Source organism: Coregonus lavaretus (genome assembly GCF_964263955.1).
Source record: "Coregonus lavaretus genome assembly, chromosome: 24".
NCBI classification, from domain to species: domain Eukaryota; kingdom Metazoa; phylum Chordata; class Actinopteri; order Salmoniformes; family Salmonidae; genus Coregonus; species Coregonus lavaretus.
In genome coordinates, this window is record NC_140011.1 from 41,879,574 (window position 1) to 41,891,860 (window position 12,287).

Genomic DNA, 12,287 nt, shown 5'->3' on the forward strand with positions numbered 1-12,287 from the left:
TACTAAAATTGCACCATATGAAAAACAACCACATATAGCCTGTAGCTTTCATTCTTAATTCAGCACCAACACTTTACAAACAAATGTGAATACTCCTATTCTACTCTATAGCCCTGCCGACTTGGGCATAGTCTTGTTCCATATAGCCCAGGCCTATTTACTGGGGAATAGTCCTGTTCCATATAGCCTAGGCCTACTTACTGTGGAATATTCCTATTCTACTATAAAGCCTAGGCCTACTTACTGGGCACGGTCATATGATTCAACGTTGGCTGTGGAGTTGATGGTCCGGATCTCTCTGCTGGCTGTGTTCCACCACGGCAGGTTCAGGCTGTGGAGTTGATGGTGCGGGTCTGTCTGTTGGCTGTGTTCAACCACTGCAGGTTCAGGTGGTAGAGTTGATGGTCCGGGTCGGTCTGTTGGCTGTGTTCCACCACAGGTTCAGGTTATGTGAGAGACTATCTCTCTATCTCTCTGACTCTCTGTCCCTGAACCCTGCAGTAACACCAACACCTGCATCTCTGCTGCTCTGTCCACTATATGTACATAAGCCACCAACTGTCCCCAAGAGACGTCATTAAAATGGCTAATAAACTCTCCAGTAATGGAAGTTATCTTTCGTGAGAGTTTACTTTAACTGATCCGTGGAGAATTCAGCGTAATGGAGTTATTAACAATGTTTTTGGTTTAAAAAACAACGCACGCATGAGAAATCCACTTAATTAAGCGAAATATCAAGGCCTAATTATCAATTTTGTGGTCGTTAGATAATGAGAGTAAAACCCAACAAAGAGCATCTCGTGGTAAGGGATTTAACTAATTGTTGTTTTTCTACTGTTCTCCTGTTGATTAGTGAGGTTGTCTTTCCCAATAATTGTAGGCCAAGTAGCCAGAGAAAGGTGAAATAAATAATGTCAAACTAGATTTCTAAGTGTTTAAACAAACAGCACACATAGGCCTATAGAGTGCTGCGGCCCCGCTTGTCAAGCCCTAACGGTGTGTTGCTAGAAGCGCTGAGACAAGCGCAGTTTATGAGATTGACACATACACGGCCCTCCGTAATTATTGGGACGGTGAAGCATTTTTTCTTCTTTTGGCTCTATACTCCAAAAGTTTGGATTTGAAATCAAACAATGACTATGAGGTTAATGTGCAGACTGACAGTTTTAATTTAATCCATATTGGGTGAACCGTTTAGAAATTACAGCACTTTTTGTACATAGTCCCCCCATTTTAGGGTACCAAAAGTATTGGGATTAATTCACTTATATGTGTATTAAAGTAGTACAAAGTTTAGTATTTGGTCCCATATTCATAGCACGCAATGACTACATCAAGCTTGTGACACTACAAATTTGTTGGATGCATTTGCTGTTTGTTTTGGTTGTGTTTCAGATTATTTTGTGTCCAGTAGAAATTAATGGTAAATAATGTATTGTGTCATTTTGGAGTCACTTTTATTTTAAATAAGACTAGAATATGTTTCTAAACACTTCTACATGAATGTGGATGCTACCATGGTTACAGATAATGCTAAATGTTTCGCGAATAATGATGAGTAAGGAATGTTACAAACGCACAAATGTCATACCCCCAAGACATGCTAACCTCTCACCATTACAATAACAGGGGAGGTTAGCTTTTTTGGGGGGTATGATATTTGTGCATGTGTCCTTATTCACGATTCATTCAGGATTATCCGTAATTATGCTAGCATCCACATTCATGTAGAAGTGTTCAGAATCATATTCTATAAGATTGACACATAAAAACATGGTTTAATTGATTGCGGGCTGATTGTTTTGATTGATTGATTCTGAATGTTTTTTTTTTGTAAGTTAGAAAAGATTATTGTTTGCGACTTGATGTCAGAAAGCAGAGCACAGCAACACTGTTGGTAAACTGAACTGAATAGAGTCTTAGAAAACTAGTGTTTTTGGTAACTGGCTGTACTGTACCCTTCTGTCATGGCTGCACTGCCAGACCCTGTTCTCCAGGGACCTGAAGGACACTCAGGGAAAGTACGACAGAGAGAGAGTACAATAAAGAACGTACGAGAGAGAGAGATAGTACGACAGAGAACGTGAGAGAGAGAGAGAGATAGTACGACAGAGAACGTGAGAGAGAGAGAGAGATAGTATGACAGAGAACGTGAGAGAGAGAGAGAGTATGACAGAGAAAGTGAGAGAGAGAGAGAGTATGACAGAGAAAGTGAGAGAGAGAGAGAGAGAGAGAGAGAGAGAGAGAGAGAGAGAGAGAGAGAGAGAGAGAGAGAGAGAGAGAGAGAGAGAGAGAGAGAGAGAGAGAGAGAGAGAGTACGACAGAGAAAGTGAGCGAGAGAGAGAGTACAACAGAGAAAGTGAGAGATAGAGAGAGTACAACAGAGAAAGTGAGAGATAGAGAGAGAGAACGACAGAGAAAGTGAGAGAGAGAAAGAGGGACAGTACTACAGAGAAAGTGAGAGAGAAAGTGTGGGTAAAAAAAGAGAGACAGAGACCATAATTTATCTTGTCACCATGGTGATGGATGAGGTCAACACGTTGACACCTAGCTAGTCTAAAAAGCACTACATAAATTCCACCATGATCATCATTAATGCATTTGATCTATCTTGTAAAACACCTCCTCGGCTATTGACTGATCGTGTCCTTCAGCAGAATGTCAGAACACTGCAAGCCAGTCAGCAGCATCTTGTGTGGATTCTAAGATTTCATTGAATCTGCTCTGATCGGTAACACATACGAGTAGCCCACTGACTGATAACTCAGGTGTATTTAAAGGGACAATCAGCAGTTGCTACATCCAGTTTTAGACTATTAAATTAATGACATACAGACCCATTGATTCTTGAAGAATTTGATTTATACATTCCTCAAGACCTTAGTTCAACTGTGGTTCCCCATCAGAACCCTTAATAGAAGCTTGTTTTACTCCATTGTTTGAAAACAACGTAATTGTAAACAAACACTCTAAAGCCTCAAAAAAGGTTATTATAACTATAATTTTGATATCATGGATTGTCTCTATGAATGTGAGAGTGGTTATATTTTTCCAGCCCCATCCCTTTGTTATTGTTTGAGCTGTAGATTGCCCCTTTAGTGTGTAGATCAGTGCCTGTATTAACAAAGCTTCTCAGAGTAGGAGTTACTGCTGATTAGCTCCTGGAGCTTGTTACCACCCCGTGGTTGCTTCCTGTCAGGTCAGGGGTCGTTCGACTGCACAGTCCTTTTTATCCTCACTGAGGAGAGAATCAAAGACGTGCTCAGGCCTTACGAAGGTGGAGGAAGAGAGAGAGAGAGAGAGAGAGAGAGAGAGAGAGAGAGAGAGAGAGAGAGAGAGAGAGAGAGAGAGAGAGAGAGAGAGAGAGAGAGAGAGAGAGAGAGAGAGAGGACAGGCTATGTGCACACTGCCCACAAAATGAGATGGAAACTGAGCTGCACTTCCTAACCTCCTGCCAAATGTATGACCATATTAGAGACACATATTTCCCTCAGATTACAGCGATCCACAAAGAATTTGAAAACAAACCCAATTTTGATGAACTCCCTTATCTACTGGGTGAAAAACCACAGTGTGCCATCACAGTTGGAATTGAATTGAATTGAGAGAGAGAGAGAGAGAGAGAGAGAGAGAGAGAGACAACAACAACAACACAACTAGACCCAACCAAATCATGAGAAAACAAAAAGAGAATTACTTGACACATTGGAAAGAACAAACAAAAAAACAGAGCAAACTAGTATGCTATTTGGCCCTAAACAGAGAATACACAGTGGCAGAATACTTGACCACTGTGACTGACCCAAACTTAAGGAAAGCTTTGACTATGTACAGACTCAGTGAGCATAGCCTTGCTATTGAGAAAGGCCGCCGTAGGCAGACCTGGCTCTCAAGAGAAGACAGGCTATGTGCACACTGCCCACAAAATGAGGTGGAAACTGAGCTGCACTTCCTAACCTCCTGCCAAATGTATGACCATATTAGAGACACATATTTCCCTCAGATTACAGCGATCCACAAAGAATTCGAAAACAAATCCAATTTTGATAAACTCCCTTATCTACTGGGTGAAAAACCACAGTGTGCCATCACAGCTGCAAGATTTGTGACCTGTTGCCACAAGAAAAGGGCAACCAGTGAAGAACAAACACCATTGTAAATACAACCCATATTTATGTTCATTTATTTTCCCATTTGTACTTTAACTATTTGCACATTGTTACAACACTGTATATATACATAATATGACATTTGAAATGTCTTTATTCTTTTGGAACTTCTGAGTGTAATGTTTACTGTTAATATTTATTGTTTATTTCACTTTTGTTTACTATCTACTTCACTTGCTTTGGCAATGTTAACATACGTTTCCCATGCCAATAAAGCCCTTAAATTGAAATTGAATTGAATTGAGAGCCAGCCAGCCAGAGCAGACAGGCTATGTGCACACTGCCCACAAAATGAGGTGGAAACTGAGCTGCACTTCCTAACCTCCTGCCAAATGTATGACCATATTAGAGACACATATTTCACTCAGATTACAGCGATCCACAAAGAATTTGAAAACAAACCCAATTTTGATAAACTCCCTTATCTACTGGGTGAAAAACCACAGTGTGCCATCACAGCTGCAAGATTTGTGTCCTGTTGCCACAAGAAAAGGGCAACCAGTGAAGAACAAACACCATTGTAAATACAACCCATATTTATGTTGATTTATTTTCCCATTTGTACTTTAACTATTTGCACATTGTTACAACACTGTATATAGACATAATATGACATTTGAAATGTCTTTATTCTTTTGAAACTTCTGAGTGTAATGTTTACTGTTAATATTTATTGTTTATTTCACTTTTGTTTACTATCTACTTCACTTGCTTTGGCAATGTTAACACACGTTTCCCATGCCAATAAAGCCCTTAAAATTGAAATTGAAATTGAGAGAGAGAGAGAGAGAGAGAGAGAGAGAGAGAGAGAGAGAGAGAGAGAGAGAGAGAGAGAGAGAGAGAGAGAGAACTGAGTGAGTAATGTTTAGTATGAAGCTCATTTTAAAGCCAATAAGAAAAATAAATTACAATAATCTATTTTTCTTTATAAGGTTTGAATGCTAAGTTAAGGCTACCAAGCTTGCTAGGACAGAACAGATCCGGCTGCAACTTCAATTAGCACTGAGGTGTGAAGTGAGAGTTGTCAAAGCCCTTGAGCCCAACAATGGCAGGAGAGTTTCACAGCCTCCCCCACCCAAATGCAGAGGCCTTTGAAGCCCCCTCCCTCTGTGCAGAAGTCATAATAATACAGTACCCCCTGGATGAAGGAATCAAAGAGAGAACGCAGCGGGAGAAGCTCTCTCTTGAGAAAGACTCCCCCACCCCGAGCGAGTCAGACCAGACCTGTTCATTAAACAACCCCACAGACGAGCAAACCCAAGCAGAAAGTCAACCTCCCAGCACAGAGCACTACTCCCTCACTGAAATGAAAGATAAATTCACCCAGCTGGAGATAAGGCAGGTGGAGCTGGAACAGCAGGTGAACACACTCCAGTCAGCACAGACCCAGACAACAGTCCAGCACAACAACACCCCCTCAACCAGACCCGGACAACAGTCCAGCACAACAACACCCCCTCAACCAGACAACAGTCCAGCACAACAACACCCCCTCAACCAGACCTGGAGAGCTGGAGGCGGAGAGAGACATTTTGGACTGTGGTGAGACAACATCAACTGGAGAAAGAGCAGGAGCAGGAGAAGAACAGAGCACTAGAGGAGAAGGTGAGAGTGCTGGAGGAGAAGGTGAGAGTGCTGGAGGAGAAGGTGAGAGTGCTGGAGGAGAAGGTGAGAGTGCTGGAGGAGAAGGTGAGAGTGCTGGAGGAGAAGGTGAGAGTGCTGGAGGAGAAGGTAAGAGTGCTAGAGGAGAAGGTGAGAGTGCAGGAGGAGAAGGTGAGAGTGCTGGAGGAGAAGTTGAGAACGATGACGTATGAGAGAGAACAACCCATTAGAGAGCTGGCCACCTCAGCAGAGAAGCCAGCAGAACACTTCAGACCCGGACCAAAGTCTGGACAGCCCCCTCCCCCCCGGACCTACACATAGAGGACACATGCCGAGAGGACCTACATCCAGACCACAGCACCACCAGCCACATCCCCACCCCAACTAATCAATACCCCCCTAAACCAAGCATGCCCACACCCCATATAGGCCCCCTCAGATCCTGCCCACCCCATGCCCCCCACTCCCTCAAAGAGGGCCTCAACATGAAAGTCACACATCCGCCCAGGCTGTGAGCAGGCAAACAGGCCCAACACCCACTCTTACACTAGTCCAAGCCAATGGCACGTACCAGATGCTCAGCAGGCTCTGCTCACACTTACTGGTTTGAGGCCAAACCACACAACTAACAACATTGGACACTTTATGGAACACAAAGCCTTCACTATCTCATCATGGAATATCCAAGGCCTGAGGTCATCTGACTTTGAACAATAGAGCAGGAACCTTGACTTCACCAAATTAATCAGAAATACAGACATTGTCATCCTACAAGAAACATGGTATAGAGCAGATGGACCCACTGGTTGCCTTCTATGTTACAGAGAGCTGGTAGTCCCATCCACCAAACTACCAGGTGTGAAACAGGGAAGGGACTCAGGGGGTATGCTAATTTGGTATAGAGCAGACCTAACTCACTCTATTAAATTGATCAAAACAGGAACATTGTACATTTGGCTAGAAATTCAAAAGGAAATGATCTCAGAAGAGAACAATGTCCTCCTGTATGCTACCTATATCCCCCCACTAGAATCCCCATACTTTAATGAAGACAGCTTCTCCATCCTAGAGGGGGAGATCAATCATTTCCAGGCCCAGGGAAATGTACTAGCCTGTGGCAACCTAAATGCCAGAACTGGACAATAACCTGACACCCTCAGCACACAGGGGGACAAACACATACCTGGAGGTCACAGCATTCCCTCCCCCATATGACCCCCTAGGCACAACTACAACAACATAACCAACAAAAACGGGTCACAACTCCTGAAAATCTGTCGCATGCTGGGTATGTACATTGTCAATGATAGGCTTTGAGGGGACTCCTACGGTAGGTACACCTATAGCTCATCTCTTGGCAGTAGTAATGGAGACTACTTTATCACTGACCTCAACCCAGAGTCTCTCAGAGCATTCACAGTCAGCCCAATGACACACCTATCAGATCACAGCAAAATCACAGTCTACTTGAATAGAGCAATACATTTACATTTACGTCATTTAGCAGACGCTCTTATCCAGAGCGACTTACAAATTGGTGCATTCACCTTATAGCCAGTGGGATAACCACTTTACAATATGTTTTTGTTTTTTCTTTGGGGTGGGGTAAGGGGGGGTAGAAGGATTACTTTATCCTATCCCAGGTATTCCTTAAAGAGGTGGGGTTTCAAGTGTCTCCGGAAGGTGGTGAGTGACTCCGCTGTCCTGGCGTCGTGAGGGAGCTTGTTCCACCATTGGGGTGCCAGAGCAGCGAACAGTTTTGACTGGGCTGAGCGGGAACTGTGCTTCCACAGAGGTAGGGGGGCCAGCAGGCCAGAGGTGGATGAACGCAATGCCCTCGTTTGGGTGTAGGGACTGATCAGAGCCTGAAGGTACGGAGGTGCCATTCCCCTCACAGCTCCGTAGGCAAGCACCATGGTCTTGTAACAGATGCGAGCTTCAACTGGAAGCCAGTGGAGTGTGCGGAGGAGCGGGGTGATGTGAGAGAACTTGGGAAGGTTGAACACCAGACAGGCTGCGGCATTATGGATGAGTTGTAGGGGTTTAATGGCACAGGCAGGGAGCCCAGCCAACAGTGAGTTGCAGTAATCCAGACGGGAGACGACAAGTGCCTGGATTAGGACCTGTGCTGCTTCCTGTGTAAGGCAGGGTCGTACTCTCCGAATGTTGTAGAGCATGAACCTACAGGATCCAGTCACCGCCTTGATGTAAGCGGAGAACGACAGGGTGTTGTCCAGGGTCACGCCAAGGCTCTTTGCACTCTGGGAGGAGGACACCACGGAGTTGTCAACCGTGATGGTGAGATCATGGAACGGGCAGTCCTTCCCCGGGAGGAAGAGCAGCTCCGTCTTGCCGAGGTTCAGCTTGAGGTGGTGATCCGTCATCCACACTGATATGTCTGCCAGACATGCAGAGATGTGATTCGCCACCTGGTTATCAGAAGGGGGAAAGGAGAAGATTAGTTGTGTGTCGTCTGCGTAGCAATGATAGGAGAGGCCATGTGAGGGTATGACAGAGCCAAGTGACTTGGTGTATAGCGAGAATAGGAGAGGGCCTAGAACTGAGCCCTGGGGGACACCAGTGGTGAGAGCACGTGGTGCGGAGACAGATTCTCGCCACGCCACTTGGTAGGAGCGACCTGTCAGGTAGGACGCAATCCAAGAGTGAGCCGCGCCGGAGATGCCCAACTTGGAGAGGGGGGAGAGGAGGATCTGATGGTTCACAGTATCAAAGGCAGCAGACAGGTCTAGAAGGACAAGAGCAGAGGAGAGAGAGTTAGCTTTAGCAGTGCGGAGAGCCTCTGTGACACAGAGAAGAGCAGTCTCAGTTGAATGACCAGTCTTGAAACCTGACTGGTTTGGATCAAGAAGGTCATTCTGAGAGAGTTAGCAAGAGAGTTGGCTAAAGACGGCGCGCTCAAGAGTTTTGGAGAGAAAAGAAAGAAGGGATACTGGTCTGTAGTTGTTGACATCGGAGGGATCGAGTGTAGGTTTTTTGAGAAGGGGTGCAACTCTCGCTCTCTTGAAGACGGAAGGGACATAGCCAGCGGTCAAGGATGAGTTGATGAGCGAGGTGAGGTAAGGGAGAAGGTCTCCGGAAATGGTCTAGAGAAGAGAGGAGGGGATAGGGTCAAGCGGGCAGGTTGTTGGGCGGCCGGCCGTCACAAGTCGCAAGATTTCATCTGGAGAGAGAGGGGAGAAAGAAGTCAAAGCATAGGGTAGGGCAGTGTGAGCAGGACCAGCAGTGTCATTTGACTTAACAAACGAGGATCGGATGTCGTCAACCTTCTTTTCAAAATGGTTGACGAAGTCATCCACAGAGAGGGACTAGTGGGGAGGGTGAGGAGGATTCAGCAGGGAGGAGAAGGTGGCAAAGAGCTTCCTAGGGTTAGAGGCAGATGCTTGGAATTTAGAGTGGTAGAAAGTGGCTTTAGCAGCAGAAACAGAGGAAGAAAATGTAGAGAGGAGGGAGTGAAAAGATGCCAGGTCTGCAGGGAGTCTAGTTTTCCTCCATTTCCGCTCGGCTGCCCGGAGCCCTGTTCTGTGAGCTTGCAATGAGTCGTCAAGCCACGGAGCAGGAGGGGAGGACTGAGCCGGCCGGGAGGATAGGGGACATAGAGAGTCAAAGGATGCAGAAAGGGAGGAGAGGAGGTTTGAGGAGGCATAATCAGGAGATTGGAGGGAGAAGGATTGAGCAGAGGGAAGAGATGATAGGATGGATGAGGAGAGAGTAGCGGGAGAGAGAGAGCGAAGGTTGCGACGGCGCATTACCATCTGAGTAGGGGCAGAGTGAGTAGTGTTGGAGGAGAGTGAGAGAGAAAAGGATACAAAGTAGTGGTCGGAGACATGGAGGGGAGTTGCAGTGAGATTAGTAGAAGAACAGCATCTAGTAAAGATGAGGTCAAGCATATTGCCTGCCTTGTGAGTAGGGGGGGACGGTGAGAGGGTGAGGTCAAAAGAGGAGAGGAGTGGAAAGAAGGAGGCAGAGAGAAATGAGTCAAAGGTAGACGTAGGGAGGTTAAAGTCACCCAGAACTGTGAGGGATGAGCCATCCTCAGGAAAGGAACTTATCAAGGCATCAAGCTCATTGATGAACTCTCCAAGGGAACCTGGAGGGCGATAAATGATAAGGATGTTAAGCTTGAATGGGCTAGTGACTGTGACAGCATGGAATTCAAATGAGGAGATAGACAGATGGGTCAGGGGAAAAAGAGAGAATGTCCACTTGGGAGGGATGAGGATTCCTGTGCCACCACCCCGCTGACCAGATGCTCTCGGGGTATGCGAGAACACATGGGCAGAAGAGGAGAGAGCAGTAGGAGTAGCAGTGTTTTCAGTGGTAATCCATGTTTCCGTCAGCGCCAAGAAGTCGAGGGACTGGAGGGTAGCATAGGCTGAGATGAACTCTGCCTTGTTGGCCGCAGAACGGCAGTTCCAGAGGCTGCCGGAGACCTGGAACTCCACGTGGGTCGTGAGTGCAGGGACCACCAGGTTAGAGTGGCAGCAGCCACGCGGTGTGAGGTGTTTGTATAGCCTGTGCGGAGAGGAGAGAACAGGGATAGACAGACGCATAGTTGACAGGCTACAGAAAATGGCTACAATAATGCAAAGGAGATCGGAATTAAATGAACTAAACATCTGGAAAAGCGAGAGAGCGGGGCCTCCCTCACTTACGTTTCACTGAAACACCCAAATATAACTCTCCCAACTTCCACCTCAGAAACTATAATTGTTGTAAACTACAGCGGTTCAATGTTTTCTAGGAATAGACTAACTTAGTTTATTCAGCTAGCTAACTTGGTACAGTATTCTTCCGTGAAAACCGTCCAGGGCACCGAATCCTATGACGCCACAGCCAACTAGCATGCCAGCCTCCAACAACACGGTTTAGCACCAATACTCGGCCACAACAAACCACCAGTGTATCAACACGCCAAGCAGATCATTTGTGTCCGTGTCTAACGTTGTGGGTTAGTCCCGACAGCTTGAGCGAGTCCGTCGTCAACTTATTCAGCCAGTTAGTTAGCTAGAATAGTTAGCATACTAGCTAGCCATTGCTTTCTGCCAACGAAAAAAAAAAACTCCTCCCACGGCACGAACACACAGAGAGAGCCAAGCTAACGTTAACTAGTCACCCATGTCCCGAATTCCCTTGAACGACTCTGGCTACCAGTATGTAAAAACAAAACACAAATGTAGGTTATAACTTACCCCTAGCAGCTACTGTTAGCTAGCCAAGTGCAAAGCTAGCCACTGAATCGACTCAGCCAGTTTGTGTCTGTTCGCTAGGTCATTCCAGCTATTGTTTAGTAGCTATCCAGGTAGCAACAAGCTAGCTACATTTCGAGCACAGTAGCTACTTACTACCTAATGTTAACGCTTCAGACAATGAGGTTAGAAAAACAGCTGAATGGTAGGCATTATTGTATGTAATTATTGTAGGTAAGCTAGCTGGCGTAATTACAGGTACTCTCAAGCGTGAAACAACTATCCACAGTTGCTAATAGTTACCAGTAGCTACCCGCTAGCTAGTCCAGGTAGTGGGATAGCTAGCCTCGTGCTTCACCGGGCTCAACCGAATACAATACTTACCTACAATAATTACATACAACAACCTACGATAACTACAATAACCTACGATAACTACCTACAATACCTAACTACAATCTAAATACATAGTTTAAGCTTTACTCTACACCATATAAGCCATATAAGCTAAGCTTACCTCCCGCCAGAGAGAGACACAACCTCACCCGACGACTGCACCCGACAATACTCAATCATGAGGCATCAAAGCCAAAGGAACTGAATAATATTAAGAAATGCTATAGATGGAAGTAAAGTAGTGTGGAAACCTACCAAAAAGCAATTAGGCAACAACAAATTCAATCCCTTTTAGACAACTTCCTGGACAGAATGTTTCACTGTAATAGTGAAGGTGTAAACTTGGCAGTAGAAAACCTAAACAGTATATTTGACCTCTCAGCTTCCCTATCAAATCTAAATATGTCAAGCAGATAACCTAATAAAATGAATAACAATGACAAATGGTTTGATGGAGAATGCAAAAACATAAGAAAGAAATTGAGAAACCTATTTACCAAAAACATAGAGACCCAGAAAACCTGAGCCTACGCCTTCACTATGTTGAATCACTAAAACAGTACAGTATTCAAACCCTTTACTCAGTACTTTGTTGAAGCACCTTTGGCAGCAATTACAGCCTAAACTTCTTGGGTATGACGCTACAAGCTTGGCACACCTGTATTTGGGGAGTTTCTCCCATTCTTCTCTGCAGATCCTCTCAAGATCTGTCAGGTTGGATGGGGAGCGTCGCTGCACAGCTATTTTCAGGTCTCTCCAGAGATGTTTGATCTGGTTCAAGTCCAGGCTCTGGCTGGGCCACTCAAGGACATTCAAAGATTTATGCTGAAGCCACTCCTGCGTTGTCTTGGCTGTGTGCTTAGGGTCGTGCTTAGGGTCCTGCTGGAAAGTGTACCTTCGCCCCAGTCTGAGG